Source organism: Stigmatopora nigra, unplaced genomic scaffold, assembly GCF_051989575.1.
Source record: "Stigmatopora nigra isolate UIUO_SnigA unplaced genomic scaffold, RoL_Snig_1.1 HiC_scaffold_25, whole genome shotgun sequence".
Lineage (NCBI taxonomy): Eukaryota > Metazoa > Chordata > Actinopteri > Syngnathiformes > Syngnathidae > Stigmatopora > Stigmatopora nigra.
The window spans coordinates 3047788-3066514 of record NW_027551604.1 but is presented as its reverse complement, the minus strand read 5'-3'; the positions used below and the strand labels follow the sequence as shown (position 1 = coordinate 3066514).

At 36.6% G+C, this 18727-nt stretch overlaps 1 protein-coding gene and 1 long non-coding RNA gene across 2 annotated transcripts in view; one reads left to right on the top strand and one right to left on the bottom strand.

Annotated features, from left to right (window-relative positions):
- The window catches only part of cspg4 (chondroitin sulfate proteoglycan 4), a 62917-nt gene that overhangs the window by 36275 nt on the left and 7915 nt on the right, over window positions 1-18727 (bottom strand). The window lies entirely within an intron of this gene.
- LOC144192149 (uncharacterized) overlaps window positions 2595-18727 on the top strand; it is an 86751-nt gene continuing 70618 nt past the window's right edge. The window contains exons 1-2 of the long non-coding RNA XR_013325053.1: window positions 2595-2703; window positions 7690-7795. This is a non-coding gene — a long non-coding RNA (uncharacterized LOC144192149). The remainder of the gene's footprint in view (window positions 2704-7689; window positions 7796-18727) is intronic.

Below are 18727 nucleotides of genomic sequence, written 5' to 3'. Positions count from 1 at the left end.
CACTTTGGACACCAAAAGCGTGTATTGTTCGAAGTTTGATGTGTTTCTTGTGACAAGGGTCATGAGTCTGAATTTGAGCCGGCAGCAGCACAAGTTTATTACTCACTCAAAACTCCACTTTGCCTCTAGCCAAACAAACAAAAAAACATTCCAAAGAACCCCCAGCAACTGAGCAGAAGAGATGTGGGTGTTGAAAAACAAAACAACATAGCAAAAATATCCGAAATAAGCAAAGGTTTGACTTGTTTTTCCCAAAAATCCTTTATTTTTTTTTTAATATCCAATTTGCATTTAGATGATAAGCAAAGCACGCACTGCTGTTCTGACAACAAAGTAATTACAAGCATCGCACCTCATTGCCTTTGAGTGACTGCTGTTATTTCTCTATTTCATCTACAGAAAATATGATCTCATTAGACTATTCTTTAATGTCATTTTCAGGGCGCTCGATGTAAAATGAGTCAATTCAGAGTTAAGATAGCATTAGATTGTCATAAATCTTAAATATATGAAACATTCGCTAATTGATAGCGGCTAACGTTCCTGCTAAATGCTAAACAAACCATCACGTCATACACTAAGACAAGGATGTTTTTTTTCATATATTTTTAGCCTGGCCGGATGTTTGGTAGCTGGACGTTTGGTCGCCCGGACGTTTGGTCGCCCGGACGTTTGGTCGCCCGGACGTTTGGTCGCCCGGACGTTTGGTCGCCCGGACGTTTGGTCGCCCGGACGTTTGGTCGGTCGGACGTTTGGTCGGTCGGATGTTTGGTCGCCGCACGTTTGGCCGCCCGGACGTTTGGTAGCCGGACTTTTGGTAGCCGGACGTTTGGTAGCCGGACGTTTGGTAGCCGGACGTTTGGTAGCCGGACGTTTGGTCGCCCCGGACGTTTGGTCGCCCCGGACGTTTGGTCGCCCCGGACGTTTGGTCGCCCGGGACGTTTGGTCGCCTGGTCTTTTGGTCGCCGGACGTTTGGATTTTTAGATTTTACAAAATTACTTCCTAACTAAAAACACGGAAAAAATGGTTTAAAAAAATGACAATTATTGATTTAAAAGGGGGCAAATCCGGAAATCTAATCTACATCTATACTCTTCATTTTAATTTGATCTTAAAACAGAAAGTCGGCACTCACGATTTACTTTCCTGTATGAACTCCATCCTACCCGTCCGAAGCCTTTCATCCATCATTAGAAAGAAAACCCGCTTTATCTTGCTGCAACGCAATTACACGTACTGATGAAAGTGCCACACGCCTGAGTAATTAGATGTTGGAAGGAAGATGCGTTCATGCACAGATGGCATGTGCATAACGGCACCTCACTTTTCATATGCAATGAATGAGCGCTATATTTAGCAGATTGGTGGCCATATTTAGTTTGTGGCAAGGTGACTTTGCTGCTGACTTAAGCTAGCTTGACTATCGACCGGACCCCGTTGAATCCAAGCTGGCGGGGGCGTAATGCTCAAAACTCAATGCCGGTTCATCAATAGAGGGCCAGCCGCTGAACACTGGCTAAAGGCAGAGTAAAGAATGTCCATTTCCTTCACACCTGGAGGTGCCAGATTCACTGGGGCAGCCGACTGGTTGCCTTTACTTGAAAGTGAAATAAAGCCCGGCGCTACAGTCGATGCTCCGGTGGGGACAATCGCTTGAAAAGTTGGTCAGCTAATCAATAAACAATCTTCACACGCCAAAAATGTTCTGCTGAAAACCAAAAGAAGGAACTTTGATTCTCCCTCAAGATACAAACTTCATCAAATATATCATGTATTGCTCAAAACCAACTGTATGTACATCTATGTGTATATCTTATATATTTATAATTATATATTTTATGCATGTACATGTATATATATTTCAGCAAGATGCTTATTTATCTACTTATTTATTTATTTATTTATTTACGTATATATTTATTTATTAATTTTCTTATATATTTAATGTTATGTTTTTATTTATTACCAATTTACTTAGAATTATTTTATGTATGTATGAATTTATTAATTTACTTGATATATATTGAATTTTGTATTTATTTAATTAATAATTTACTTCTATATTTAATTTTATGTACTTATTTATATACTAATTTACTTATATATTCAATTGTATGTATATATTTAATTTACTAAATTACCTATATATAAAATTTTATATATATATATTTATTTATTTACTAATTTACTTCTATGTTTTTGTATTTATTCATTCATTTACTTCTATATTTAACTTGATGTATTTATTTATTTATTAATTTACTTCAATATTCAATTTAATGTATTACTTAATTAATTAATTTACTTATTTATTACCTATCTATTTATGTCTAAAATGTTTTTTTCTGTCTGTATTCTCACCCTCTCGATACTCAACATTAAAATTTTCCGAATACGTTATAAATAAAGTTATCCAATCCAATCCAACATCTACCATCATAGCGAGCTTCAATTATAGTTTTATTCTGATATCATATTAAATATAATTTTCAGATACAGTAGTTGATTACTAAAGAAAAACAAAAGCGACTTTTAACGTGAATACAATTTATCACCCGCTGACATTCTTAATGTCTTTTTTTTGCAGATATCATATCTACTCTCCCAGATTTGGTTTTCAACCATCATCAAAACCAAAGAAAAAGACAAATAAGATTATAAAGAGAAACACAATTCACTCCATGAGTTCTCACAACAACAGGGTAAGTTCATCTTCAATTACTTTAGTGGTTTACATCTATTATTTATATCATTTCAGCATCTGTGTACCCATGTACCCAACCTATCAAAAAAAAGGTATCGTTGTACACTTCTAGAATCCCAATGGCCTCATTTAAAAACCCAAGGTAACCAATCAGTAGTCCTAAAATTGATCTCCCAGTTTCCCCCAAACTTCCTCATTCATAAAAATTCACATCTTGTCCACACACACACTACATGTTTCAAAACTACATTGCAGTACCTTTAAATTCCTTTTCAAAGAGGAAACCACAGTAGAGGAGACACTTTAATCTGATATAAAAAAAAATAGGAAGTAACTTTGATCTTGGTCATGAAGCCAAGGTGATAATCCCGATTTGAAGTAACATTTTAGGGCACTTTTGGCTTTAACGGGGATTTGGGGTAGATTTCCTTGCTATTCTTTTGACCTCCTGGTGCTCACTTTCATTTATCAGATGTTCCAACATGAAGAATTTGTAGGAGAGAACATTGTTGGTTGATTTTTTTTTAATTATTGTTAGATTTTTGGGAGATTTTGCCATTATTTTTTGGAAAAAGCCACATATGTCTGTTTGTGAAACCCAGCAAATTATAATACACGGGAGGGGGGGGGGGGGGCTCGATGTGATGTGTTCATTCTCCTTAATTAAACAAACCTCGCAAGAAGCAAGACGCACGAGTCGCTCGTGCGAAGATCAAAACTGTACGCCAGCAGATGAACACAAATCTGCAGATTAGCTCTCGGGATGTGTAGAGATGCCGAGACGTGCTTTGAGTTAAAAATGTCTGCAGTCGTTCATAGGCCTGTGATATGAGATACAAGGGTCCTATATAATATATCTCTGAGTGCCTTAAAAATGGGGGCGGGGAAATTTTTCGGCTTGGGGGCCACATTGACTTTAAAAATTTGACAGAGGGGCGGGGTCAGCACAAGATATGATACATATAAAAAAGTGCATCCGTTAACGGTACATATGAAACATAAATAGAAAAAAAGGACTAAATTATGAACATACTCATCACTCATCATTTAAGTATAAAGTGTATAGTCAAGTAAAAAGGAATGTATTAAGAAATATTAAAATGTCATTAAAAATAAGATAGAAGGGCTGTAAAACACGAAACAAGATATGATACAAATAAAAAAGTGCATCCGTTAACAGTACATATGAAACAAACAGGAAAAAAAGGAATAAAGTATTAACATACTTATTCATCATTAAAGTAAAAAGTATAAAGTACAAAGTCAAGTCAAAAGGAATGTATTAAGAAATATTAAAATGTTATTAAAAAAAGATAAAACACGAAAAACTAATAAGAGTGGACAGAGCTACTGCCACTGACTTCCGCGTGACAGCGCCATCTTGGGGAAAAAATTTGGACATTTGGACATTTTGGACAACATCGGCGGGCCGGATTAGAAACCCTAGCGGACCATATGTGGCCCGCGGGCCGTAGTTTGCCCATAAAAGGTCAGCATTGGATATAAACTACTTTCCAAAAGACCCAGAAGGAATTCCCTGGTTGCCATATGTCCAAACAACATGTATATTGTGTTTTATGCAGTAGCATGGCTTGTTTCCATAAATGACGTGAGTGCATTTAACACTACAAATGAAGGCTGATGTGTGCGCCTCGGACAAACCAGGCTGTGTTTTTTAGTCCTGTGACGTTTCGTGGTCTTCCTGTGAGTCATGCACAACAAGGGTGTGATGCTGAACACAAGTGGCTTTTTAAAAAAATAATGTTTGGTGTGATAAATTAATGAAGCTTGGACTTGGGTTATAATTCGTTGATGTCAACTGCATATTAACAGTGCATGACTTATTCGGTTCCTCGTGGCTTGGAATCATTAGGAATGATGACCCATGGCCATGTGGTGTCGAGAACATGACCACTTTCACCAATACAGAACAAGTGATATGATATAAGTACCGTATTTTCTCGACTATAAGGCGCACCGGATTATAAGGCGCACCCTCAATGAATGACTTTTTTCCATATATAAGGCGCACTGTATTATAAGGCGCACTGTCTATTTTGGAGAAAATTTCAGACTTAAGTGCGCCTTATAGTTGTGAAAATACGGTAATTGCTATCGACTTCCAGGTATGAAGCACTCACTCACTACTTTACAGTCACCTCTAGAGCCAGCCATTGGTGATGTTTTGGATTTTTTTGTATAAAATCTTGTAGTGGGGGAGGAGCTATATGATGGAAGATTTTGTAGACTAAGATGGCATCAGCATATTTTTATCAGTATTGTTTCAGTTCAGGCGTTTGTGTTTTTTTTTTAATATCCGACAGTGGTGGTTTTTCGTTTTCGTTTTTTTTCCATATATAAGGCGCGCTGTATTATAAGGCACACTGTCTATTTTGGAGAAAATTTAAGACTTAAGTGCGCCTTATAGTCGTGAAAATACGGTAGCTAAAATATGGAAACCAGAGTCCCAAATGCACCAATAGGAACCACATTGAACTCATTGATATTCATTGATTAGCAATAGCGTAACAACGTTGTCAAAGGAATTTAGAGACTTTTTGTACTTTAAAAGTGATAAAATGACTAAAATTTTTGGTATTTCGACTTTTAAATTTTAAGTATGGCTCATAAGGAATAACATTTGAAAATAGGAATTGTTTATTCCTATTTATTGGTAGATTTACCATCACTGAAAAAGTACTTTGAATACCTTCACTCCTAAATTTTATAGTAGTTTCTGTCAAATAGTTTTCTTTCGAAGACAACTTTATTGTTCAGCAGCATGTTGTTTTATTCAAGTATTTCAATACACTTGAATATTCAAGTTATCAGTGATTGACAATATAAAATATATTCATCTGTCATCAGTAATTACAGTCGACAAACATGTTTCCGTGGGTGTGCCTCGTTCTCCAACTAACGCGTGCGTTCACTGCACCGCCATTTTATTTCCGACAGTTAGCACCACCACATCATACACTTCTGGCGGTTCAGAAAACGAAACAGGTTATTACGCCGTTACACAGGGCGAGTGACGCTACTGGAAATGAAGGGACCAAAACACACCCCACCCACCCGGTAGACACATAGCCTCCACAAATGAAGCCTCGTTGCCTGAAATACTTTTACCCAAGCCTCACCCACCTGGTACTTGAGGGAGTATTTCTTTCCACGTGTCTTTGAGTCACTGCAGTACAATGAGACAAAGCTGTCTTTGACAGTAGCCATCGATATAAACAGTGTTTGGTTTGTGGAAGTGGAGCTGTTTCTTATTGTAGAGTCAGTATGATGCTCATAAATGTTTTAAAAATGGTTTGATCAAGTCGTTGTCAAGGCTGACACTTTGGGAGATACTTCATAACAATTCTTTTTATCAATGCCTGTTGTTTTGAGATACTTTATGCAGTGCAAAACTGCTTCAGAAGCTATTGTCGCTATTGCTAACTTTTACAGCAGTTGATTGGCAACCTTGTAGTGTTCCAATTAGGCACTTATGACTCATGCTGATCATAGGATAAGGATAAATACTAATAAGGCCAGAATAAAACTAGAGTACTATAAACAATTGATATTTTCCAATGTTATTCCTTGTGAGCAATACTACAAATTTAAAAGTCAAAATACATACATGTAAATAAGTGCGTTATTTTATTTTTTTGTGATTTCACCACTTTAAGTGGAAAAAATGAATATTGTTAGAAATACTCAGAATTTAGAAGGAAAATACACGAGAATGTGAGAATTTATTATTCATTTCACCACTTTGAAAGTTAAAAAAAGTTTTTTTGAGAACATTATTTCACTGTTGCTAATCAATGAGTATCAATGAGAGGATGCATGCAGAAGAGTAAGGAAGAAAAATGATGATTTAATGAAGACAAATGATGATTTAATGAAGAAAAATGATAATTTAATGAAGAAAAATATGATTTAATGAAAAAAAAATATGATTTAATGAAGAAATATATGATTTAATGAAGAAAAATGATGCTTTAATGAACAAAAATGATGATTTAATGAAGAAAAATGATGATTTAATGAAGAAAAATGATGATTTAATGAAGAAAAAATGAGTTAATGAAGAAAAATGATTTAATGAAGAAAAAATATGATTTAATGAAGAAAAAAATACGATTTAATGAAGAAAAATGATGATTCAATGAAGAAAAATGATTTGATGAAGAAAAATGATGATTTCATGAAGAAAAATGATGATTTCATGAAGAAAAATGATGATTTCATGAAGAAAAATGATTTCATGAAGAAAAATGATGATTTGATGAAGAAAAATTATTTAATGAAGAAAAATGTTGATTTAAAAAGGCGCTACAGATATTTTTGGCGCCACAGTGCCCATATTTTACCACACAGATTCGCTGAGAGCCATTCACACCCATCTAAAGAGCCACATATGGCTCCCGAGCCATAGATTCCCTACCCTTACATTAAAGGTTTTTACCTATCCAATACAACGCCGCCGATCCTTAGTTTAATGACATAAATGAGTGGATTCTGTCGACAAAAAACGATAATGGCGACCCTTCATCGTCAATTTGAAATGAGTTTTCCAGTTGCTAGCACTTTAGTCAATAAAAAAGAAAAAAACCCACAAGTAAAAGCCATTTGAAGGTTGCTTAGCCTTTTGTGGCCATCTTGTAATAATACCTCTGGCTTCATACAAATAGATAGCTTTTATCGCTAACCATATGCTTAAAACATGATGTCATCCAAGGTTGTCATAACCCATTCAATAAAACAAATTTGAAGGTGACTACTTTCCTTTTCAGGACAAATATGTGAAAGTGAATCATTTTATAAATACATAGCACTTATGTTGTTATAATGAATAATAAGGGTATAATAAACCTAACCCTAATAATGCTAATTCCAGGCTTGCCAGCTCATAATTAGCATAAATCGTTTGAGTTCAGATCTCTCTCTCTGTGTTCTAACCTTAATTTTTCTTTCTCTTTCTTTTAATTAGCATAAAGAAGAGAGTATACACTGTCAAAGATGTAAAACTCCAGTATTATGCTATAAAACTCCAGAAATGGATAATGGTGCTCAACCCATGTCTTAAAAACTTCAAGGTAAGAGGAAACTTTTAACTGTCATTATTACAAACACCTGTACCCCAAGTCCTGTTTATTGTTTCATGTTTCACTACCCTAGCAAAAAAAAAAAAAAAAACACATTAAAACAACAAAGCTTGCAGCATTTGCCCACTTTCAGTCCTCTAAACCAGGGGTGGGCAAAGTTTTGGGCCTGGGGGCTACATTGACTTTAAAAATTTGACAGATGTGGCGGGGTCAGCACAAGATAGGATACATATAAAAAAGTGCATCTGTTAATAGTACATATGAAACACAAATGGAAAAACAGGACTAAAGTATTAACATACTCATCATTCAAGTCAAAAGTATAAATTACAAAGTCAAGTTAAAAGAATGTAGTAAGAAATATTAAAATGTTATTTAAAAAAAGATGGAAGGGCTGTAAAACACCAAAAACACTATGATACAAATAAAAAAGTGCATCCGTTAATAGTACATATGAAACACAAACCGAAAAAAAGGACTAAAGTATTAACATACTCACTAATCAATCAAGTAAAAAGTAAAAAGTACAAAGTAAAGTAAGTAAAGGGATGTATTAAGAAATATTAAAATGTCATTTAATAAAAAATAGAAGGGCTGTAAAACACCAAAAACAAATAAGAGTGGACAGAGCTACTGCCACTGGGTTCCATGTGACGGCGCCATCTTGGGGAAAAAGATAAAAAATAAATAATAAATAAACATTATTTTAACATTATATATGGACAACGTTGTCGGGCCGGATTAAAAGACCGGATGTAGCCCGCGGGCCGTAGTTTTGCCCATATCTGCTCTAAACACTTAACATGATTGGCTGTACTCCCTGAATATAAACCCCGCCCCCTCCCACAAACAAAAAAAATCAAAGTAAAGTCTCCTGGGGAACATGTGTGTGCATAATACATTCCAGGTACATTTTTTTTTACTGTCCGCCACCTTTTAAAAGTGACCTTTCACTTAGAACCTGTTGCTTTTTGATCTGCCATATTTGTAGTGGAAGTATGATACATCCCAGATATGATATTGTGCTGAAAACACCTATGTAACACATCACACACGTGAAAAGATTCTTGTGAATGCAATGAAAATTAATTCCAGGGCCTTTAGTTATGAATATTTTTACATTTGTTTATCAGAATTTCAATGAGTTTGAGAGATTAGTATTTATTTTTATTCTCCTAATGAAGGTTTCACGTAAAAAATGATGCTGAATTGTTAATAATCCCGCCAAAGGACATCGATAGCATCCAGCTGGCATTCAGATGTTCTAAAGATGGTCGTGAAAAAAAGCCCGTGGAAATCTAGGGAAATAATCTGGAGAACTGCGAAATGGCACGAATCACACGCAAAAAACATTCCTAGCTTGGCAGTTTTTAATAAGAAGGTTTGTACTGGGAATATAGGGCGACTAAAGGGTCTTAGATCTTGGAGCCAAAACGTAAATCGTAAATCAAGTGGTGCTGAAAATTATTTGCGAACTTTTCAAAGAATGTTATTTTGGAAAGATGGCCGTTTTATTTCCTTCGCCAGTCCGGAGATTAAATGGTACCCTTGTGTGCGTCAAGACCAGCTATGACATTTGGGAGGATATTATGAAGGGATGGTAAACGCAGATTGGGTGCGGCCGGCCGGGTGGGGCGGCTCCACACGTGGTCGTTGAATTTAGCAATAAAAAGTGCTCACCGCCGCAGCATTCCTATGAAGGTCCTCACTATGGAAAAAAAACATACATTTGTGCACTCAGCACAAATTGTGTAATATTTTTCTACAGGTTAGTAGGGTGCTCTGACGTTTGGTCGCAGGGCTTTTGGTCTCTTTTGGTTGCCGGTCAAATGGTGACAGAGTTTACTGTTGAAGCCAGCTCTCAAAATCATATTCATGAGAGAGAGTTTAATATCTAAGAGAGAAAGTTTAATATCTAAGAGAGAAAGTTTAATATCTAAGAGAGAAGGTTTAATATCTAAGAGAGTTTAATATCTAAGAGAGAAGGTTTAATATCTAAGAGAGTTTAATATCTAAGAGAGTTTAATATCTAAGAGAGTTTAATATCTAGAAGAGAGTTTAATATCTAGAAGAGAGTTTAATATCTAGAAGAGAGTTTAATATCTAAGAGAGTTTAATATCTAAGAGAGTTTAATATCTAAGAGAGTTTAATATCTAAGAGAGTTTAATATCTAAGAGAGTTTAATATCTAAGAGAGTTTAATATCTAAGAGAGTTTAATATCTAAGAGAGTTTAATATCTAAGAGAGTTTAATATCTAAGAGAGTTTAATATCTGAGAGAAAGTTTGATATCTAAGAGAGAGAGTTTGATATCTAAGAGAGAGAGTTTAATATCTAAGAGAGAAAGTTTGATATCTAAGAGAGAGAGTTTGATATCTGAGAGTTTAATATCTAAGCGAGAGTTTAATATCTAAGTACTACTGTTTAATATCTGAGTACATTTGACAAGCGACCATAAAGGACTCAACGTCCGGGCAGCCAAACGTCCGGGCGACCAAACGTCCGGGCCACCAAACGTCCGGCGACCAAACGTCCGGCCGACCAAACGTCCGTCCGACCAAACGTCCGTCCGACCAAACGTCCGGGCCACCAAAACGTCCGGGCGACCAAAACGTCCGGTCACGGTCACGTATAGATGCCCTTATTTTTTTAAAGCGTATATTTTTCAAGATGTAAGGAAGTAGTTCACATGACCGGCAGTTTTCGGAGCCTGCACTTCCACATGAGCTCATCGTTGTGGTGTAATTCAGAAGTCGAGTTCAGGCGGAGACCAGCATCAATAGTTAATGGCCAAACCACCAAAGCCACGAGGGAGTTAGCCGTATAAGTTTGCAATTGGGAAATACAGTCCAAAACAGAAGTGCCCTTGAATGAGGGGCTCCAATGGAATGTTTGGCCCTGCTTTTAGTTTCCTTGTGTGACTTTGGGCAAAATCTTGAGTGTACTAAGCGCTTAGTAACCATGGGATACAGTCTTAAAAAACTTTAACTCCAAAAAGTAAAGACTTGTACTTTAGAAATTACTGCAATTCACATTGTTATTTACTATACTTTGTGACTACAATATGCTAGTGCTTTAGTTAGAAGCATATATAAAAATCCATGAAGAGGAATACAGTGGCATTAGCTCTGTCCGCACTTGTTTTTCGTGTTTTACAGCATGTTTTACATGAAAAATTAGAGGAAACATTGAATACCACTGCATCTGTAATTCTTTGTTTACATGGAATCAGTGTTTACATGCTCGTAGCACAAAATGTTACCAAAAAACGCTCTGTTTCCATTTTGTGATCAAAGATCGCCACGCAAAGGACTGTTTTAGTTCCCAGCAAGTTTTTCTTTCCCTTCTTTATTTCACTAGACAAACTGTGTGAGCCATCTTTCTCATTTTTCCATTACCGCCAACAACTGGGCTCAAGTGTGAAGCACAAATTTGGCCATAAGAAAGAATGTCAAATTTACTAGTCGCACATTTGCCAGCCGATGAAAAAAAAATGTACTTTTCACAGTATCACATTTTACACGGCAATTAAAACCATAATTCCGAAAGTCCAGTCTGGACTACTACTACTACGCTTGTGCTACTAATTTAATGTACAAATCATACTCAAACTATACCAAATATCCAATTAAAAACAACTATTTCAATTCCACATGAGTATTGAACCCAACTACACCATCAATGACCAGCAGATCCATGAAAGCCCTTTTAAAAATTCGCCTTTACACTTCCATAAATTGCCTTAATGTGATCATTAAGATTGAATAGAAATAAAAAAAATGGCCTCTGCAGTAACCACCATCCCTCTGACTTTACTTTCCTTCTGTAACTTTCCACATTTGGGGGCTTTAAATGATGGCAGCCAAATAAAAATGACAATAACAGTTCCTTTCTTCACAATGGGACGAGTTTATAGTCAAACCAGGCTGTGGTGAAGTCACTATCTTGCAACCATGGATGCTTTTTATGCAGCTGTTATATATTCCCTTTCTCCTGGAAGACTCTTGAGAAGATAATTCAGTTCTTTTGGATTCAACCCAGCTAGGCCGCAGGCATAGGAATGTTGAATTGATGTCCTCTTCTTCTTTCGCGTCCTCTACTGTGTCCAATTGCCAGTTAACATCGAAGCATGTTTTGCTAGGACATGGGTCGGGTGTCTATGTGTACTAAAAATGGCGGGTGGGTAGGTCATTTTAGTCAATAAGATTTAGCAGCTGAAAAAGGCATGGGAGGGGTAGTAACACATTAACAACTACTGTTATCACTGATGAAATATTCATATGGATTTTTATTGGAATTGAAATCACATACTGGCTCTTGGAGTAAGAGGAAATTTAAGAGAGGAGAAGGTGCCTACTTTGCAAACTTTAGTGCCAATGCCATTCGGGCTACTTGAATCCATTCGTCTATGATGAATAATGAATGCGAGTGATCTTTAATTCAGTTCTTTTCTTGTTGGTGAAATGATGATTCAGAAACTCAATGGATTCAGAGCAACATATTTTAGTGTTTTTACCCGTTAAAGTTGGTGACCCATTATTATGACAATGATCTCATGTTAATGAACTAAACATGTCGTCCATGACGAAAATACAAGGAGACGTTTGGGTTGGTGACGCCTGACGATACGAAACAACGAAAAATGCTAATTCGTTGTTCTTGGAAACTGTTGTTCATTGCGGGTATAGTTTGCCAGATTGTATCGTAGCTGTGTTTGGGCAGCTGTTTTTTGGATTGTAATGTAGCCTGTTCTTCTTTTCTTGGATTATAATATTAAATGAGGAAGATAAAATAACCTAGTTATAGGTTCCTAGAAAAAGTATATATTGGTGTCTGTGGTTTATGCTAAAATTAGACTTCTGAATAAAACCTTTTGAGTATTCATTACCAAAAACACATTTCGACTAATGTAGGACTCGTGACCGGACGTTTGGTCGCCAGTCTTTTGGTCGCCGGTCAAATGTACTTGGATATTAAACAGTACTTAAATATTAAACTCCCTCCCATGAATATAATTTTGACAGCTGGTTTCAACAGTAAACTCTCTGTCACCATTTGACGGGGGACCAAACGTCCGGGCGACCAAACGTCCGGGCCACCAAACGTCCGGCCCACCAAACGTCCGGCCCACCAAACGTCCGGCCCACCAAACGTCCGGCCCACCAAACCTCCGAGCACCTGTAGGACTATGTTAATTATTAGCATCCAAAATATTCAGATAAAAACTTTAAGCGCTTGAATAAATTATTGCGCTAAGCAGTTCAACCAATGAACTTAAGTCTGTCCTGAATAACTTGAGGCTAACTTGTCACCTGTCAATCACATGGCAAATATCAACAAACGACCATTCACCCCCTTTTGCTTTTCAACTAAAATATTCCTACTCCGAACTCACTGCATATTAAATGACCCCTGCGATTTTTCACAGCAAACTCCCACAGCAGGCACAAACGGAAATATGATTTCCAGATCTACCACACTGATGGCAAGGATGGAATTCTTGTTTGTTGCCGTTATCATTCGCCGCCTGCAGCCAACAGCAAAAAGGGGAAATGATTGCATACCCAAAGTTTGTAGACCCGCCTTTGTCTGTGAGATTGAATCTAATCCCACATAATCCCATTTTTAGATGAAGTTTCCCTCACAATTTCCATCAATCCTAAATAAGACGAATGCCACACACAATCCTCACATATACACACATACACTCTGTCCTCTTAACCCCAAAATGGCGTCTCCTTTGACGGAAGCATGCATAAAACATAAAGATAAGAGCGTCACTTCTACAGAAACACGTTAAAAGAGCGCCCCCGTCTTCATCCTGTGCTCAATAAATGAACACAGCTCCCCCTATAGTCTTCCACTGACGTAAATGAAAGTGTCACTTCACAGGAAAACATTCATGTATGTTTCCTCATGCAGCCACTCCATTCATGCATTATAAAATTGCCCTTAAAGATACAGCGGAAGGTCAAATACGCTACGTTTGTTAGCATTATTTTTTAACCTTGCATGAATTAATGCGGATAAAAATACTCAAGTGATTGACTGGACAGGGAAAGTTCGAAGTAGCATTTGTAGGAGTCAAGTTAATAGATTAAATTATATATTGTTATTGTTCTCTTCTTGGGGTGGGGCTTATTCCTACTGATATCGGTCCAGAGGCGGAGTCTCTCCTGCAGTGTTTATCAGTTTATCAGTGGTAAATAAAATGAATTAGTGTATGATTGACCTTCAGATTTGTATGTGTTCAGATTAAGTTTTTTATATTTAGTTTCTTAGCTAGCTCTAGATTGCCTTCTGTGTCTGTCTAGCTACGTATAATTTCAGATTAAGTTTTTTAGCTAGCTCTACATTGTCTTCTGTGTCTGTCTTGCTACATATGAGTTCAGATTACGTTTTATTAGCTAGCTCTACATTGCCTTCTGTGTCTGTTTTGCTATGTATGAATTGAGATTAAGTTTTTTACCTAGCTCTATATTGCCTTCTCTGTCTGTCTTGCTACATATAAATTCAGATTATTTTTTTAGCTAGTTCTACATTGCCTTCTGTGTCTGTCTTCCTACTGCAACCAAGTAATTTCCCAAATACGGGATGGAAATAAAGTTCCAATCTAATCTAAAACAAAAAAATACATTTTCTCCTTCCAGCTAGCCCCAAAATTATTGTTTATCCAGTTAATAGTATGTAATTGTGTTTGATAAAATAACATTCAATGTCTTATAAATTGCTACACAATTTGTGTAGCTCAAATTTGGAAAAACCCATAAATCAAGTCACTTGTATCTCAAGGCATTAATGTATTTTAAAATAATCTGAGTATGTACAAGAACATTATTTATTTTTTGCTGTCTTATATTTACTTTTTGAGTCGACTAATGGAGTCGTATTGTTGTCGTTAAAGTATGTTTTTTTGTTTTTGCGCCTACATTTCCACAAAGACATAAAATATTCAGTATGAAGACACAAGGAGCTTGTTGTCTCTAGCGGGGTTGTTGCCTCAGCTCCCCTGTGCAGCTGTTCCAGGCTTTAGTTCGACTGCACACGTCATTTCCTACTCGCTAATTTAAGATGTTGCGACTGCCGTTATGACATTTTATGCTGCCCCTCACTCATGTCTAGGCTCGTGTTGACCAGAATGAACATACACGAATGGTTACTGTAAATAATCCACACTCTGTATCCCCTTTCCAACGGTCTATTTTTACCTCTGGTACTAACCTGGACTCACTAAGTTTCTATTTTGATCCCAAAATGTAATGAGGCTTTCAAAATTGTGGCAACTCTTAGTTGCATTCATGTATTTGTACTTTGTAAAATGGATTTTGTTAAATGGAAGTCGAAATTTTTGTCAAAACCCATTTTTAGATGAGTGAATAGCCACAAGATATTAAATTAAGCCCAAAATAGTAATATTGTATGTACTGTACTAGACTAAATTAAGCAAATTGCATTGTTTCTGTTTATATCTGTTGTATATATTCAATTTTATACTTTAATTTTGAAAATGACTCATTTATTTTACGCTTCTACAAATCCTGCATTAGATCAAATAATTTATGATTGATGGATGCTACCAACTTAGCAACAAGGGCTAATGTTTTGGTGTTTAGCTATCAACGTAGCAACAAGGGCTAATGTTGTGATGTTTAGCTACCAACTTAGCAACAAGGGCTAATATTGCGGTGTTTAGCTTCCAACTTAGCAACAAGGGCTAATGTTGCGATGTTTAGCTCCCAACGTAGCAACAAGGGCTAATGTTGTGGTATTTAGCTACCAACTTAGCAACAAGGACTAATATTGTGGTGTTTAGCTACCAATTTAGCTACAAGGGCTAATGTTGCGATGTTTAGCTCCCAACTTAGCAACAAGGGCTAATGTTGTAGTATTTCAAAAGCCAGAAATAAGCTAGCCATGCTAGCAGAGCTATTTTGTTGACTTTAAAGTCACCATTTGTCTGTACACTGATTTTGGCATGCTAACTTGAGTGGAAATTTTGGATTTGTTAGTAGATTTAAAGGTGGAATGCAACAATTAGCCTGTGCCTACATTTAAAATTTTGGTTGGAGGTTTAATTCTTTCAACAACTCCATTTAATTCCATAGAAATCGAATCATGACACACGTATTTTTTATTCTGCTCGACATTCCGAAGTGCTAACACGCTATGTAGTTCATTTATTCCCGAATGATGGCATGTTAGCATGTTAACGTAGCATGGGACCAACTTTATAGCCTGCCATCCCATGATGCAGCAGCTCAGCCTTGTGATAGTGACTCACGCAGCCTGAGGCCTGGAGGGAGTCCCTCCAATTCCAGCTTGATTCTCGCCGGCTAAATTTAAAGCACTGACTCATTCATTTGTGAAGGAATCACATTGTTCCCACTGGTGGAAATGTCTTTATAGTGTAGACATAACGCATGCACATGAATATTTGGGCTAAATAGGACATGTTCAACATCAAGTTGTACACATTCAGTATCAGGCAGCCTGTATTTTATCATAATGCCAGTCTTTTGTCTATATTAGGCAAAAGAGAAGCAGAGGGACAGTTTTTTGGTGTTTTTTTTAAACTTGAAGCAGTTCCAGATGTTGGGGACATTTTTTTCCCCCCACTAAACGCGTTAGGACATTATCGTTTCCTGTGAGTTCGCTGTGTGACACACAAATCATAGTAGAAAGCTTTGTGAAGGTAAAATGCAGCATAATGTTTCTTGCCAGTTATTCCAATTGAAATAGCAACTACCATATTTTGCCGTTTAATATACCCGGTTATATTAAAAGATTTTTGCTTTTTCGAGCCTCCCGTTTGTGCGCCCTGCCATTTAATATACCCGGGTATATTAAATGTTTTTCGCTTTTTTGAACCTCCTGTTTGTGTGCCATTTAATATACCCCTGCCATTTAATATACCCGGGTATATTCAATTATTTTTGCTTTTTTTGAGCCTTCCGTTTGTGCGCCATTTAATATACCTGTGGCGTTTAATATACCCCTGCCATTTAATATACCCGGGTATATTAAATGATTTTTGCTTTTTTGCGCCTCCCGTTTGTGCGCCAATTAATATACCCCTGCCATTTAATATACCCCTACCATTTAATATTCCCGGTTATATTAAATGATTTTTGCTTTTTTGAGCCTCCCGTTTGTGCGCCATTTAATATACCCCTGCCATTTAATATACCCCTGCCATTTAATATACCCCTGCCATTTAATACACCCCTGCCATTTAATATACCCAGGTATATTAAACAATTTTTGCTTTTTTTGAGCCTCCCGTTTGTGCGCCATTTAATATACCCCTGCCATTTAATATACCGGGGTATATTAATGCCTTACTATACTAAATTAAATGGCGGGGTATATTAAACAGCAAAATACGGTACCCCCAATAATCCAGCATGAAAATTCTACATTTAAAAAAAAGGTGTATTGCGTACTGAGCCAATGCGTACCGTGTTTCCCTGGCGGCCATCTTCAACCCTATTCAATCCAGCATGTGACATAAATCAGTTTTCCGAAATGTCATCCACATTCCTTAATTAGAATGTTAAAGTTTTTTCGCTTCCATGTCTTGAAATGATGCTTTGATTAAATTAACTGCCGATGATGTGGGCGATACCAGACTTAAGGTCACGAGCTGGGGATATTGAAAGATGGAGGCGTCGTTGTCATTCCTACACACTTTATCGTTTTAATTTATTTTCAGTGATAAAAAAAAAGGCATAGAAAACACCACTGAATCCTCTTTGTTCATTTTGGAGGAAAAAAATAAATAAATGGCACACCATAGAGGGTTATATCGGAACATCTGGTCATGCATAATTCCTTCTTATTGAAAACTTGGCAGTTGTGTGATAATGAGAATTTTCTCTGCCGTTTCCATTTTGGATGCTTAACCCTCCGCCCACTTCCACTCAAAAAAAAAAGCTCTTATCAGAAATAAACACACCATTTGACTTTGCCGCTGTATAGAAGGCCGATGTAAGCCTGCCATTCACATTGCACTTTGATTTCAAAGGCCAGTATCCGTTTTTGTGGGTTTTTTTTGGGTTAAGGTACATTGGAGGAGAAACTTCAGGGGGTTGGGTTTGTTTTCTTGTCCACCATTTTTGTTCCGTTCACAGAACATCATGATGAGGCTTGATAGATAATGTTGACGGATTCAAAACGTTTGCTAGTATCTTGTTAGAATGAGGAGATTAGGGGTGGGCAAATTTTTGGGCCTGGGAGGGGCCACATTGACTTGAAAAATTTGACAGATGGGCGGAGTCAGCACAAGATATGATACATATAGAAAAGTGCATCCGTTAACAGTATGTCACTTATTGAAGGCCTTAACCAGAGTATTTCTATTTTTTGTCTATTTTAATTGTATTAATTTAGTTTTATCAGCATTTTATTAATTGAAAATGTATTTACTCTTCAAAAAAGAAGTAATATTTAAAATAAGACAATTATTAATAATGCAAACCGGTCAACTTGTATGTTTTTCCTGTATTTTATAAGTTTTTTTGATCATTTCAAATTTTGTATGCAATATAACAACTTTTGTATGGGGGGAAAATTAAGTTTTTTGTAAAACCGATTTTGTTTTACTGATTTCAGCTCTAATGTGGATAGTCTCGGTCACTGGTAGGAAACAAAAACGTCATTGTCGATTGCTAATGTTGTCATGCTTTGAGTCAGACACTTTTCACTATATAAACATAGTGCGTCAGCAAGCAATGTACCCAGACTGTCTCCGTCATCGACACAATCTTGAATTTAGTACATATTTAGACTTAACTGCGCCCTTTGTAAGTAAATATGTACCACTTTGCATCTGTACCCTTTATTACCGCTTAATATGGAGAATTACAATCACTAACAAAGGCAATAATTAGCCAAGTTTGATAGAATAACAAAATTGAGACCTAG